Source organism: Saccostrea cucullata, unplaced genomic scaffold, assembly GCF_032062105.1.
Source record: "Saccostrea cucullata isolate Sc308-1 unplaced genomic scaffold, CSIRO_AGI_Scuc_v1 ctg14757, whole genome shotgun sequence".
Taxonomy (NCBI): domain Eukaryota; kingdom Metazoa; phylum Mollusca; class Bivalvia; order Ostreida; family Ostreidae; genus Saccostrea; species Saccostrea cuccullata.
Genome location: NW_026919016.1, coordinates 1 through 15,516, shown reverse-complemented (window position 1 = coordinate 15,516; position 15,516 = coordinate 1). Strand labels below are relative to the sequence as shown.

General features: G+C 34.5%; 1 pseudogene; it reads right to left on the bottom strand.

Annotated features, from left to right (window-relative positions):
• Positions 1–7,870: 7,870 nt before the first annotated feature.
• Positions 7,871–8,788, bottom strand: LOC134277361 (uncharacterized; annotated as a pseudogene).
• Positions 8,789–15,516: the final 6,728 nt, after the last annotated feature.

Here is a 15,516-nt window from a genome sequence, read left to right as displayed (position 1 = left end):
ATAAAGACCGGAAGTTGTCTGAAATTTACAGATTTCACTCTCAAATGTGTTCTCACGTATTTAGAGGAATTGATATGAACTTTTTTTTCATTTTAAGTTGTTTTATGATCGTATCAAAAATCGAACGGAAGACCTTGCTCTCGTTGCTTGCAACGAGATCTCCTCTAGTTATTATTATTATTATTATTAAGGTCTTCCGTCTCCAACGGAAGACCTTATTGTTTTCGTTCGGTTTCTTTTTTCCCTATTATTAAGGTCTTCCGTCTTCAGCGGAAGACCTTCTTGTTATTCTTAGGTTTCTTTTCCACTATTTTTATTATTTTTATTATTGTTTTTTTTTCTTACCGATTTTGTGCACGCGATTTCTCGGAAACGACACGATCGATTTTCATGAAACTTTCAGGACTGATGGAACATCAATCAAACCTGATATATAATTTTTTATTTTTTGATGACGTCACTTCCGGTTTCGAGATTTTCGCGATTTAGTGATTTTCAGAGGGTCACATTGTCCAGCATTTTTCTCAAAAGTGCTTTTAGATAGAAACGTAAGATTTTCAGCGATGATAGAGCAACATGTGCTGATGTGACACACACCTTTCTTATTCTCCGGAAGTGCAGCACGTTGGCGCTCGCTATGGCTCGAAAAAAGACCTATCGGGAATTTAGAAATTTTTCACACATTTTTGGCAATATCTTTTTACACGTTAATATTTTGTAAAGACATATAGAACAAAAGTTGTGAAGAATGTCACGATCTTTCGAAATATATCAACGATAAGGGGCTGGCCCCTATAAAAAAGGGCCAAAAGGGGCCGAAAGTTTTTCCTTTATATCTCAAAAAGTATTGAGAATTTATAATGCATCAAAGAAGCAAAGTTGTTCAAAATATCAAGCTCTACCTAATGGCGTCGTCAAAATACGTCCGGCGACGTCATTTCCGGTCAAACCGGAAGTAGTCAAAAATTGCATGTTTTTGCTGTTCTTGACAGGTTTTTGGATATCATATGTCACTGGAAGCTTAAATCTTAATTTTCCGTCCGTCAACTGTACTTCCGGTCAAACCGGAAGTCGCCAAAAATGGCTTAATTTTGCAATAATTAACATAGATTTGGAGGATTAAACCATTTTTGGACTTCATTACTCTTTTTTTTTTTAAAATGAAAGTTACTTCCGGTCAAACAGGACGGAAGAACTACTCGTTGCTTTGCAACGAGGTCGGCACTAGTTGATATTATTATTTTTATTGTTTTTATTATTACCGATTTTGTGCACGCGAGTTCTCGGAAACGGCTTGGTCGATTTTCACGAAACTTTCAGATCTGATAGATATTGGTCTGAACCTTATTGGAAATTTTTTATATGTACGTCGTCACTTCCGGTCGTGAGATATGGACGATTTACTGATTTTCAGAGGGTCAGCTTGTCCTGGCAATCACTAAAAAACGAATGAAGATATTGACTTGAGATTTTCAGTGAAGGTAGAGGAAGGATACCTAAATTGCTTTTTTTAGTCTATATTTTTCTAGCGCAATAGGTGTTGAAGCTCTCTTGAGCTCATTTTCATTATTATTTTTCTGACCATCTAATTTTGTGCACGCGATTTCTCGACGACAACTGGATGGATTTTCATGAAATTTGCAGGAACAATGTGTTGTTATCTGAAGTTAATTCATTCAGGAGATTTTTTTTGGAAATTCCTTTCTGGTGCCAAGTTTCGGACAATTTTCTGATTTTAAAATGACATTTTGTTCGGGGATAATCTCAAGAACGGTAACAGATATCACTGTGAATCTTTCAGGGATTATAGATCGTGATAAGTACTATCCAAGACGCGATCTTTTGTACGTCGTCTCTACTTCCTGTCGTAACGGCGTGCAAATTTAAAAAGTCAAATTTTTCAACTTTTTTGTTTTTCAATTTTTTCAAATTATATTAGTATGGCTGATAGAAACATATCTCATTAGGCTGAATATATTATTTGTTTGTAAATTAAAAAATTTGAACTCGAGATATCAACATTCAAAAATATGAAGCGGGATCAAAATGGCGGCGGTCTTTGTCAATTCCGACATTTCGCAATAGAGGTTTACAGAGGCAGCCGAGCGTTTGCTTGAACGAAAGTAACATAAGGAACATTGAAATGTGTAGGGATACTTGGATTGTCACGTCGTAGGTTCGTTGCAATTCGGTGTCAAACTACATTTATTATCCAAGGTCTACTTACAAGTCTTCTTTAATTGGTTTTGGTTGTTTCTCAAAGTAGAAATAGAAAAGAATTAATGTGCAAATGAAGTAAGTATCTCTATCTTTTGTTTTACATCACGGTAACACATAGCTTAAATCATATGATTATGTTATAATTAATAGTTTTTCAAGAATGTAGTAAGTAAAAAACGTGACCACTGTTTTCTAATGCACACTTGTGTCATATTTAATCAATAGAAAGGACAACTGTTACAATAAGAAAATATTTTATTTTTAAAGATAAAAATTTTTCAAAGACCATTTAATTAACCTATATAAACATTTTATTTTCTCAATGCAAGTTATTGAACATAATGGAATCTTATTTCTTGATCCTCGTAGGGCAATAGAGGCATTTTTTTCGGTGAAACATACCACCTTTTTCATGAAAGTGTAAGTAATCGGAATAGTCAACTTTCGTGATTGAAAATTGAAAAATTAACCATTCATAGCTGTTCACTGCTTTAGTGTTATTTGCCTATATACGATTGGTTCATTGATTGTATACTGTTTAACGTCCCTCTCCAGAATATTTCACTGATATGGAGACGGCACCATTGCCGGTGAAGGGCTGCAAATTTTGGCCTATGCTCGGCACTCAGGGCCATTGAGCAGGGAGGGATCTTTATCCTGCCACACCTGCTGTGACACGGGTCCTCGGTCTATACCGTCTCATCCGAAGGACCATGAACATTCCAAGAGAAATTCGCTAAGATTTACTCGTTGCGTTTGGCGATAAATTATGAATAGTGACTCTTCTTTCATAATTCCAAGACAGATTAACTGTTGCAGAATTATATGTACATACAAGTGAAGTAAGAATAGTTGTTCAAATAGCGTAATCGATAAGCGTATTGGATTTTCACGCTAGTGACCCGTTTCAATTACCAGTGTGTCCAAAATATGTTAATCAATTTTCAGCTCGATTTTATGGGTTATTTTTCAAAATCGGACGGAAGACCTACTCGTTGCTCGCAACGAGATCGTTTCTAGTTAATTGTTATTTTTTATTCTTCCTGGGAAAATCTTTTCCGCGAATGATCTTGTAAACTACACATCCGACTAAGGTGAAACCTTTATAGGGTTAGTAGGCATGTTATGTAGATTTGCCGAACGAATGTCATTTTGCGCGCACGTGCTTGCAAGAGCGCGCACGTGCAACGCGCGAAATGACCAATAAAATAGATATTGCCGTAACTTTCCTATTTTTTGATAAAATGTTTTGAAACTCATAATGTAAGAATATATTAGTTGTGTAGACATGAAGACATGGTCAAAATAGCAAGATCTCACGCGCATGCACATGCGCTTCGCTCTGATTGGCTGAAACTAAAGTCTCAATATCGTTCTTGTTTTACGTCATAATCATTTGAAATTTTGAACTTAGTCATACATTATAAAGATCTACAGCAGGATATATAAAAAATTTTCATGAAAATACGTACTTGCGCGTGTGCTGACAAGAGCGCGCATGTGCAACATGTAAAATTACCGATATAATGGATGAAGCCTTAACTTTTCTATTTTTTGATGGAATTTTTTGAAACTCACACTGCATGGATATATTCAGTAGTATCAATAAGATGACATGGTCAAAATAGCAAGGTCTTACGCGCATGCACGTACGCTTCGCTCTGATTGGCTGAAACTACAGTCTCAATATCTTTCTTGTTTTACGTCATAATTCTTTGCAATTTTGAACATAGTCATTCATTATGAAGATCTACAGTATGATATATAAAAATTATCATGAAAGCAAGTAAATTCACGTGTGCTGCAATCTGATTGGCTGAAACTTTAAATGCCTATTACTTTCTTGTTTCTCAACAAAACAGGATGAAATTTAGAATATGAATAGGTATAATGGATTCCTACATGATACTACTATCAAAATTGAATGCAAGGACGTGCTTGCATTCACTTGCGCAAGCGCAATGCGTAAAATGAACAATTTATTTGAAAAACGGTCACATTTATGTTTTTATGACTTTTTATTGATTCTAGGAATACAAAGATATTTCAATAGTTTAGAAAACATGTCATAATCACCTTGCATGTGCATGCACGTGCGTTTGTGTGCAATGCGTGAAAATGACAAAAAGTTGATATCATTGTATCTTTTAAAATCCTTTTATGAAATCCTGCGATACTAAGCATATTAAAATTTTTAAAGGAAATTGGCACAAAAAGGGAGTTGGGGAGCGTTTGGGGAACATCTGTAACGGTCCCCGTTACAATTAGAACTAGTTTAATTTTTATTTTTAAAAAATCATTTACTTACTAGTACATGTACATGAAAATGAAGTTAATTTATTACAAGATACATTTCTGAGTTACCTGACGCATTCAGTTCTCTGGTTGATACTAAAAGAAGAAGAATGCAGATACTAGTACTTGAGAAATATGCCATCTGTCTCTGCTAATAAAATAAAACAAAAATACACGATTAAAAGTTTTGAAACAAACTGCTGTTTGTGTTTACCGGGGAGGGGTATTTTTAACACAGTAAAAAAAAGAAACTTACCTTATCTTGAATAGAAAGACGTACACAAACAGAATGTGGAAATGACCACAGACATCAATGTTATATACTTGTACATATCTTTTATTTACATGACGAAGTGCAACATTTGTCGCATATCTGTGGTAATTTTCTTTGATCTTTCTGTGGTGATATATCCCATATCACATATGCGATAATACTTTCCACGCCCCTTCATATATCACTGCAGGAGGCAGAAATCAGGTCATGAGAAATAAAACTGAATTTATTTCACAAGTTTGTTACTACAGAAAAATGAATATGTTAAGCTATTTCTTAGCCTTTAACTAAATTAAAATAGGTGTATTTAACTCGGTTGAAAGTTCCCAGTCGTTCAAAAGATTAATCCATTTTGAAATTTTGAAAGTTACGGTAATTATTATCTCCAAACTTCATATAGTTAAACTCCTTGATATTTGCTTCTGTGAATTCATATTTGTCGAGTGCCTGGCTCGAAGATAAACTGTCAAAATCTTAAAACTCAGTTAAAAAGTCAAATCAAATTCACTAAGAACGTCCGACATGTTGGAGAGCTTGCTTGAAATGAATCTTAAGTTCATGACACGCTGAATATTTCTTTTTTATTGAATTTTGACACTCTCAATGAAATTTACGTCATCAGACATGCGACAAGTTGCTTACATCATAGACGCCTCGTACTATTGGTTATATCGTTTTCATGGGGCGTGGAAATCTCGGGCGCTCCGCGCCCTCGATTTCCACGCCCCATGAAAACGATATAAACAATACTACTCGTCTTCTATGATGTAACCTATACATGTTATTTTCGTGTTCAAAATCAAACTTATGTCATGAGAAGTGGTAATTTAGCACCAAAATGTTATGATAAATACTATTTTGAATCTGATGACTATATAAACTACAGTATCAATGTGTATTTCTTTATAATGATTTTTTTCAACTTTTTATGTTCATAACTGCAGACACTTAACTTATACCGACACATAACATATCATTAAGATTGAGAAAGAAAAAACATGATTTTGTTTGATAATTTTGAAATCAATGAAGAGAAAAAGAGAATGAAAATATCAGTGATGAAATAATGTTATTTTTTCTCATAAAATTTGTTTATTTAAGGAAACACTATCTAGCTAGTAAAGTATGCCAGGGCATCAACGATAGTGGAAAACATATGTGATAATTTGCATAACGAGCGAAGCCCGTTATGCATCAATTATACCATGTTTCCCACTATCGTTGATATCCCTGACATACTATGCTAACTAGAAATGATAGTATACGCGGTGATGAAAACATTATTGTATGATCCCTATTTTTTCCATTGTCAGTTACATAGGTTATGTAAGTTAATTGTTAATAACTATTTTTTCTGTCTTTTATATTTGAGAATTGTCCGTTTTTTTATAGAATTGACAGATCCCAGAATTTACAGTTTTCAATTGGGCTTTCTATCATTATTTTTTGTTCGCTGTCTGTACATTTTATGCATCAAAGACAACGTGTAACTTACAAAATACGTGTAATTAGAAAAGAAAATTAATCTTAGTCCTTCCAAGACTTTCCGATTTTTAATTTGCATTTTGGATCTATGATTGATATACGTTAAACCAAGACATGTATCTGAAACAGTTTTCCCCATCAATACCACACTGTTGCGGCTAATGCATGTTTATCCAAAGAACTTCAATTGAATTTCAAGTGAATGAAACATATGGAGATAACGAACAGTAATCAAACTCAAAAGTCTATAAAATACAAAATAGAAGCAGAGTAAGCACCTGCAAAACATCAGAAGTGGGATCAGGTGCCACGGAGGAGTTAGCATCCCCTGCCGATCGGTCAAGCCTGCTGATTGCTCCTTGTCATAATCAGGATATAACGGGAAACTCCGTCGTCAATTTAGAGTGTAAATGATGGTCTAACAATTACTTTGAAAAACACCAGTCAGCCTTTGACCTAATAATAAATTGTATTTTCTAATTAACATGGTCATTATATCGACCATAAATTTTACGATTTGATTACTGTAAATGAGACTTACGATATTTTTGTTTCTTCAACTTGTTTGTTAATAATTTACCTCCTTTACCTCGTTTTATAGACTGTACATAACTAAAGCATGATCTTGCTTATCGAATCAACTGAGAGATATAAGCCCCGTATGCAGGTGATGAAGGTACATTGCTGCACAAGTAAGGGAAGTTGACGTTTTAAAAGTTAAAATTTTAGATTGGATTTCTGCTAATGTTGAACGACGAATCCTTTTCCTTTCTGGTCACATACATGTACGTGTATGATCCCCTATAAACCTATAACTATCCTTGTTCGACTACGACATATTGTTATATCTTGTTACAGGTTTTCAAAGAAATTCTGTGCACTCAGAAGTAACAGTTTGAATACTTTGACTTTAATTTTAATCTAATTTTATCACTACATCAAAACTTAACTTTAAAAAATCCTTTACTTGCTGATTAGGATGTTTGATTTGTTTATTTATTTCATGCTGGTTATTCTCATCCTGATAAAAAATTTATTTAAAACTATGTAAATTCTACATGTATTTGAAGGTTAGCAAAATTAGTATATTGAACATATTTCAGCAGTACAATCTAGACCACTTCATACTTTATATTAAAATTTTAACATTATATTTAATGTATAATATTTCATTATTAAACTGTTTCTTTTTTTAATTTCTAATCCAAAAAGGTTAAAGCTGATTTAACGTAGATTAAAAAAGAATACGTAGCGGATTTCAGTTGCCAAGCCCCTTTCTTTACTCTTACATAAATTCCAATCAATTTCTGCTGAAATAGATCCCTACCCCCCCTCCCCCAGTTCCGACGCCTATGCTGTGTAATAATATATTCGAGAGAAGTAATGTTGTTAATTATATGATGATATTCAAAAACTCTAAAGAACTTTTACAAAATTTTAAATAAATAATGATAAATTTAATTAGATATATAATTGGAGTTTCTTGACATGTTTTAAAAATATTCCCGATTTGTTCATTAATTTTGATGTCAACATTTGGAATTATATGCATCGAAGAACAATAAAACAAAGACAGACAAACTTTTGAAATATTCTTTATTTTACTTTCCATCCCTTAAAACTAGACCAAGTCTCTACTAACTCATTTGCATTTGTTGTTCTTATGTTCACCTTGTCTCCAGCTTTCAGAACCAATGGTACCGTATTTGCACAATTTTCCAAACCTTGATTCGCTTCATTGTTACAGTATGCGTATCCTTTCTGGACTCCATTTACAAGAATTTGAGAATCAAAAATTTTTTTCACGTTAACAAAACTTGTCCAGGTAAACACATAGAGTCCGTCAGATGGCGTAGTAAAGTATCCACTATGGGGATTGTAGGCATTTCCGACGTTGTAATAAACGCCATCATATACAACATTTACGGGGGTGTTTCTGTGTAGGTGTAATCTCTTGGTTATGTAGGCATTAAATGCAATTATTAATTTCTCTGCAAGAAAAATGTATTTTTAAAAAAAATAATATATCAATAACACAATGAACAAAATGAAAGTTCTTTACACGTTTTAAATGATAAAAAATTATGTAATTTATTGCGTACCACCACTTTCTGGATTTGGACTCTTTAAACATCGATATCTGATCTCCAGATATTTGGAGTATTTAGGACACCGGGTCTCCAAAATTTTGATTAGAAGCATGAAGGTGACATGTCTGGTACCCATTACAGTTCCATTTCACCTTGAGTTCTGACGTCTTTGATCGACAGGTTTGTGTACTAGAGTTGCTTTTAGGACAAACTTGTGAATCTGTTCGTCCGTAGTTGGCAGACACAATCTGAATTTTCGTTCCTTCCAAACAGCGTATGAAGCCCTTGTGACCCTCGCACAATGCAAAAGACTGGTCTAAGAAAATTGGTTGAATGTTTTAAAAGTAAATCTAGTATATTTTAAATTGAAGTTATAGTTACAAATATATTTAAGAGTACCTGACGTTTTCACCTCTCTTGTCATTGCCACAATAAGTACAATTCATACGTAGTAGGGATATTTCATCTTTGTCTTCTCTTCTAATTAAAAATATCTTATATACTTAAATCATTTAGCATAAAAGATTATAAATAATAACATTATATGCATATGATCATATAATCTTGAAAGAATAAATGGACAATAAGGATTTCGATATTTCCCATTTCTCAAAAAAAATCTGTGTGGGCGTCAACAAATTGATAGTTTGCTTTTACATCATTTTATAACATTTGTCATCATACAAAAGGGAATCAAATTTAAGCTTAATAAGATGAATTCTGTAGTTTTATGAAACTGGAAAATAAGTGTAGAAAAGGTAGGATTTCCAAGGAATTTTAAAACAGATGCACACGTAAGCTACATGAAACCCAATTAAATGTATTTCATTTTATAAATTACAATGAGTGATCTGACCTCAAAAAGAATATTTATGGTTATTTACAGTTAATTACACAATTCTAAAGAGATTAAAATATCCTTAGCATGATAGTAGACCAAGAGTAAGTAAATGTATTCATTATTTTCACAGTGTAAATGCAACAGGGATTTCTGCTCATGAATAGTCCATTGTTTTTAAACAATTTCCCTGCAGAAATAACCGACAATCCATGTAAATTCTTAATTAGTCCGCAGTGTTTAGCAGTGGAATTACATGTTTTGCTCTAAATTGTTCAAACGCAGCAATGTATAAATGATCTCTGCTTTTTGATTGTTTTTTAAAACCTCCCTAGCAGAACTATAAATACTAGAAGTCATTTACTCGCAATTTTTTGTCTTTTTTTAATAAAAAGAAAAATTGTTAAAAGTTGCATTGAAATAGCTATTGAATAAAGCTACCTGGGTAGGTAAATAAAGCTACGTAGGTAATTCTACATACGTCGCTAAATCTCGTGATTGTACTGAACCTGTTTAGAGCGTTTGTCTAAAGTCTCCGGATTGATCTTTCCGTTACGAATTTGAATACTAATGCGGATAGTGGATACCAGTGCTTCGAATGAGACTGTATAAAGCGAGATTTCCTGTCGCAGTAGGAGTGTTAAGAGACCTCACTGCTCAATGGCCCTCAGTGGTATGTATAGGTATATATAGCCCTCGGGTGGCAATTGATTGCTTCTCAATAAGAGTGAAAAGTTATGGAAAGAGACGTTAAACAAACATGTACTAGTGTTCTTAATACACAGTTCTACCGCCGAAATATGTCTGAAATATTGCCGACTAGGCGTTAAACAAAATACAATCAACCAATCAATTAATACACAGACTTTATTAATGGTTCATCACAACATCATGGCTATTTGGCCATGATTTAGGATGACATGGTTTGACTATCTTCATTAATCTTCTTCTTTCGCCATCAAAACTTTGAGGAGAAGATTTCAAAAGACTGTAACCTCTTTTCATGTTTTGAAATCTTTTCTTGAGAAATATCCTATTATTTATCTGTTCTTTCAAAATTGCGTCGGTTAAATACAAAACAGGTAGGTATCTTTGAGACCAGTTTCGTTGATTTTAGTTCGGTGAGAAGGGGGGGGGGGGTTCCAGAATAAGGAGAGAGCTTACCGTCGGATGTGTTCCATAGATTAGGCGTGTCTTTCTCTGAAACAAAGGTAAGGGGTATACATGTATTTATACATTATCTGCCATGCACAGTGTTGTGTAAGTATATTTGGTTTGCGACAGATTTAAGCATAGTAAATTATTCTAAAAACTCTTCATGTTATTTACTGGTACTTGTAGACAACAGCAGATTTGAAGTATCATGTTTGCAAGGCTAGTTACCGCCATGAAGCTTTGGGTACCAACTGCGCTTCGTTATTAGCAGACCTATTTTTTAAATCATGTGAAGCAGAATTTGTGCAAAATCTTATGCGCGAAAAGAAGAACACTTGCAGTGGCCTTACACTCGAAATTTAGATATATCGACGACGTATTGTCAATAAACAATAGTAATTTCCATTCCTTTGTAGATATTATATATTTATATATCCTGGTGAGCTTGAGATAAAAGATACCACAGAATCGGACACATATGCTTTCCTATCAATATTTTGACTGAAAGAGTTAATGGTAATCGAACAACTAAGCTCTATGATAAACGTGATGACTTTAACTTTTCTATCGCCAAGTTCCTACTTATGCAGCAATATACCTTCATCACCTGCATACGGAGTTTATATATCTCAGCCGATTCGATACGCAAGAGCATGCTGTAAGTATGAACAATGTCTAAAACGAGGTAAATTATTGACAAATAAGTTCATGAAACAAGAATATCAGCAGTCCCAGTAAAAGTCGTCATTTCGTAAGTTCTATGGTCGATACAATGACCTCGTCAACAAATACATTTTATCATTGAGTCAAATGCTGACTGACGTTTTTCATACTAATTGTTAGTCCATTATCTATACACTGAAATAACGTCGGATTTTCCCGTTATTTCCCGATCATGACAAGGAGCACACGGCGGGTGTGACCGCTCGAACAGAGGATGGTCACTCGATCCTCCATGGCACCTAATCCCACCTCTAATGTTTTGGAGTCCATGCTTGCTCTGCTCCTATATTGTATGATTTTGGTATTGAATAATATCTCCATATCCTTCAAGCAAAGTCGCCATTTAACACATTGTCATGAGTTCTTTTTGGATGACTGATCGCTTCTATTTTTCATTGTCGTCTGTGCCTTGCTGTTTGTTTCTTCACTATACATAGTAACTAATTTGTACGAATTACTGATGCTGATTAAAAACCGCGTTGGCCCTGTGCAACTCAACATTCATTGATATCCGAAACTTAATGTTGTCATGATAAAGTTAGGAAGAACACTTTTCCACCAAATTAAAAAAATGAACATTGTTCCCGAAAGTGAAATGTACGGGGGTAAGAATATCTTACTACCATCCGGCGGCTGCAAGGGACTTGATCAGGGAAGATGTTTTTTGCTTTTTGTTGTTTAACGTCCCTCTCAACAATTTTTCACGCATATGGAGACGCCAACACTTGTCGGTGGAGAGCTTTAAGGTTTGTCCTATACTGGGGACTTAGGGCCATTGAGCAGTGAGGGATCTTTTACGTGTCAACACATATTGCGCCACGGGGCCTCGGTTTTTACGGTCTAATCCGAAGGACCAGTCTCCACGTACCACAGTGGGATTCAAACCCATATAATATATCTTGCGAACGATATTGTGTTTATAAAACTGAATGGACCACCTTTGGATTCTGAATGGAAGGACTTTATACGATTAAGATTTTCTAATTCGATTTTAAAGCCTTCTCAGGTCAGAACTTCGATCTATTACCAAGATGACAAGGGAAAAATTAAGTTACTCTACTGTAAAAAATAAATTCTAAAAACTACTAATTCCAAAGGTCTATATTGATGATGGTGGTGGTGTGGTTAATAGGTATGGATTCCGGAGGGTGATGAGAAGATTTGAAGCACAAGCTATTTTCCTTCGTATGCTATAATCTCGATTCTATGAGGTGAAGATCAACTCTTTATCGTGAGATTCTGGAGCAGACACTGCACCACGCGGGCGACCACAGATGTTACGTAAACCACAATTTGATAATGATTTTTTGATTGATTTGAACATATTTTATTGTAATATAATTACAAAGGGATTGAGCACAAGTACTGAATACTTATAACGCCCTCTCCCTATACATGTAAATTACACATTGATATTGTCACAGTTAAACATGCTATATAAAGGATTCCAGAATTTGCAAAAATAAACAAATTGATGCATTTTGCATATATGTATAAATATATAAAAGTTGAACAAATTCATATATTAATATACAGGTACAGTAATTAACAAGGAAATCTACCAGAATGCTTAATAAATGTTTGAACAAAGAAAAGAGACGTTCATTCTCTGCAGCACTCAGTGATTCAACCCCCCATAATAAGACATGTGTATCTAGTATGTGGATTTTATCAAATTGTAAAAAATTATTTAAAAATTCATTTCTGGCGTTCGCATACTTTGGACATACGAAAAAATAATGATATGTGTCCTCAACTTTACCGCATGTGCACAAGGGACTTGATATTAAATTGCATCTATAAAGGTCGTTATTTAATACACAATTATGTCGTAGTCTGGTTTGAAGAACATTAAGTCTTCTGTTACCGTAATCAAAGTAAGAAGGTGGGGCAGATCTAGATTTTTTATTACTAATTTTAGATTTGAATTTTGACATTGACTGTAAATTTCGAGTTTCAAGTGGAATGGAGTTCCATTCGTTAACTACAGTAGGAATAAACGTAGACTTATAAGTTTGTAATCGACACTTTGGAATATCATAATTTTGAGAATTTCTTGTCGAGTAGATAGATGTGTTACAGCGCATATTTGGAAGGATGTCCATTAAGTTTCTGGCACTAAATTATTATGAAGTTTGAACATTGTTTTTAATCTAGCTTCTTGTCTTCTACAACTAAGCGGTTCCCATCCCGTTTCAAAATAAAGTGAATCTTTGGAAGCTATAGTTGTTAACCCTGTTACAATTCTAGCTGCATAAAGTAGAAGTTTTTCTAACTTATCACTATCACCCTGTTGACAGCACCCCCACACCACTGAAGCGTATTCAAGTTGCGGTCTTATGAATGATGTATACATGAGTGAGAGGGTTTTTTGAAAAAATTAAAAAAATGAACATTGTTCCCGAAAGTGAGATGTAAGGGGGTAAGAATATCTTACTACCATCCGGCGGCTGCAAGGGACTTGATCAGGGAAGATGTTTTTTGCTTTTTGTTGTTTAACGTCCCTCTCGACAATTTTTCACGCATATGGAGACGCCAACACTTGTTGCGAAGAACTGCCAATTTTTTTTTACCTGTGCTCGACACCTAGGGCCATTGAGCAGTGAGTGATCTTTTACGTGTCAACACATATTGCGCCACGGGGCCTCGGTTTTTACGGTCTAATCCGAAGGACCAGTCTCCACGTACCACAGTGGGATTCAAACCCATATAATATATCTTGCGAACGATATTGTGTTTATAAAACTGAATGGACCACCTTTGGATTCTGAATGGAAGGACTTTATACGATTAAGATTTTCTAATTCGATTTTAAAGCCTTCTCAGGTCAGAACTTCGATCTATTACCAAGATGACAAGGGAAAAATTAAGTTACTCTACTGTAAAAAAATTCTAAAAACTACTAATTCCAAAGGTCTATATTGATGATGGTGGTGGTGTGGTTAATAGGTATGGATTCCGGAGGGTGATGAGAAGATTTGAAGCACAAGCTATTTTTCTTCGTATGCTATAATCTCGATTCTATGAGGTGAAGATCAACTCTTTATCGTGAGATTCTGGAGCAGACACTGCACCACGCGGGCGACCACAGATGTTACGTAAACCACAATTTGATAATGATAGGCATCATCAAAGATTTTTTCCCACTTTGAATCAATCGCACTGTTCAATATTTTTAATGAGCTGCATAATATTCTAGCCTCATCTAGCCACTACCAGAATGGGAGAGGATCGTTCATTTTGGACTTTGGTTTGTGAAGATGGAATCCCTTTCAAGCTTTTAAGTTAACGCATACGATTGGGTACCGAACATGTCACCTCCATGCCTCAAAGAGCATATTCGAAGATAAATGTCCAAATTACAGTAAATATTTAGAAATCAACTATCGATGTGTTCAAGAACTAAACGCACTTTTAGAAGGTAAATAAGACTATTAGTATTATAATATCTGCAGCTTATTATTATGAAATGAAAAATAATTATCTTCTCCAAAACCTGGACTTCGAGGAGAAAATTTTTAATAGGAAATGAAAGCACAATGCTTTTATTTTATTTCAATGCTTCAAATAGGATCAAGTGTTGATCAATTAATTGGTATATCTACAGGGCTATTTTATGCATCAAGTGAACAGACTTCTTTGATTGAAATTGGTTTAGTACTTTCAGAGAAAAGCTGAAAATGTTCAAATGTTAACACATGACTCACGACGGACGACGACGGACGACAACGGATAGCAATAGGTCACCTGACTTACTCAGGTGACCTAAAAATAGAATAAAATACTAGTTACTACAATCAGAAGAATAAACGGTTTAAAATACAATAAATTATGTTGTCATACTTTTTTTTAATGATCTGTTAATTTTTAATGTTATGGGGAAAACTATACTTACATGAACAATGTCTTGTTGAATCAAGAGGCAAAAGTTGCAATAACTACATATCTCTATATACTTTAATTATCGTGCCGAAGTGCACCGTATGTTACTTTCGTGTCAGAATATTATTCCGTGACAAGAGTTCATATGATCTCGACATCAATATTTAATGTTTTGTTTTTCTATTTAAAAATATCATAATGTTTTCTATTTTCTTCATTATACCCGCACTTTCGAAAGAAAGTTCGGGTATATTGTTGTTACTCATGTCCGTCCGTCCGTCCGTCCGTCTGTCACACTTTTCTTCCCTGAACTCCTCCTACATTTTACACAGTAGCTTAATCATCTTTTGAGAGATGGTTGATGGTGTCATGTAGATGTGCAATAAAGTTTCGGAATTTTGATTTTGCCCCTGGGGGGTGAAAAATGACGTTTTTTGTGCAAAAAGTCCCGTCTTCCCTGAACTCCTTCTACATTTTACTCAGCAGCCTAATCACCTTTTGAGGGATGATTGGTGGTGTCATGCAGATGTGCAGTAAGGTTTCGGAATTTTGAT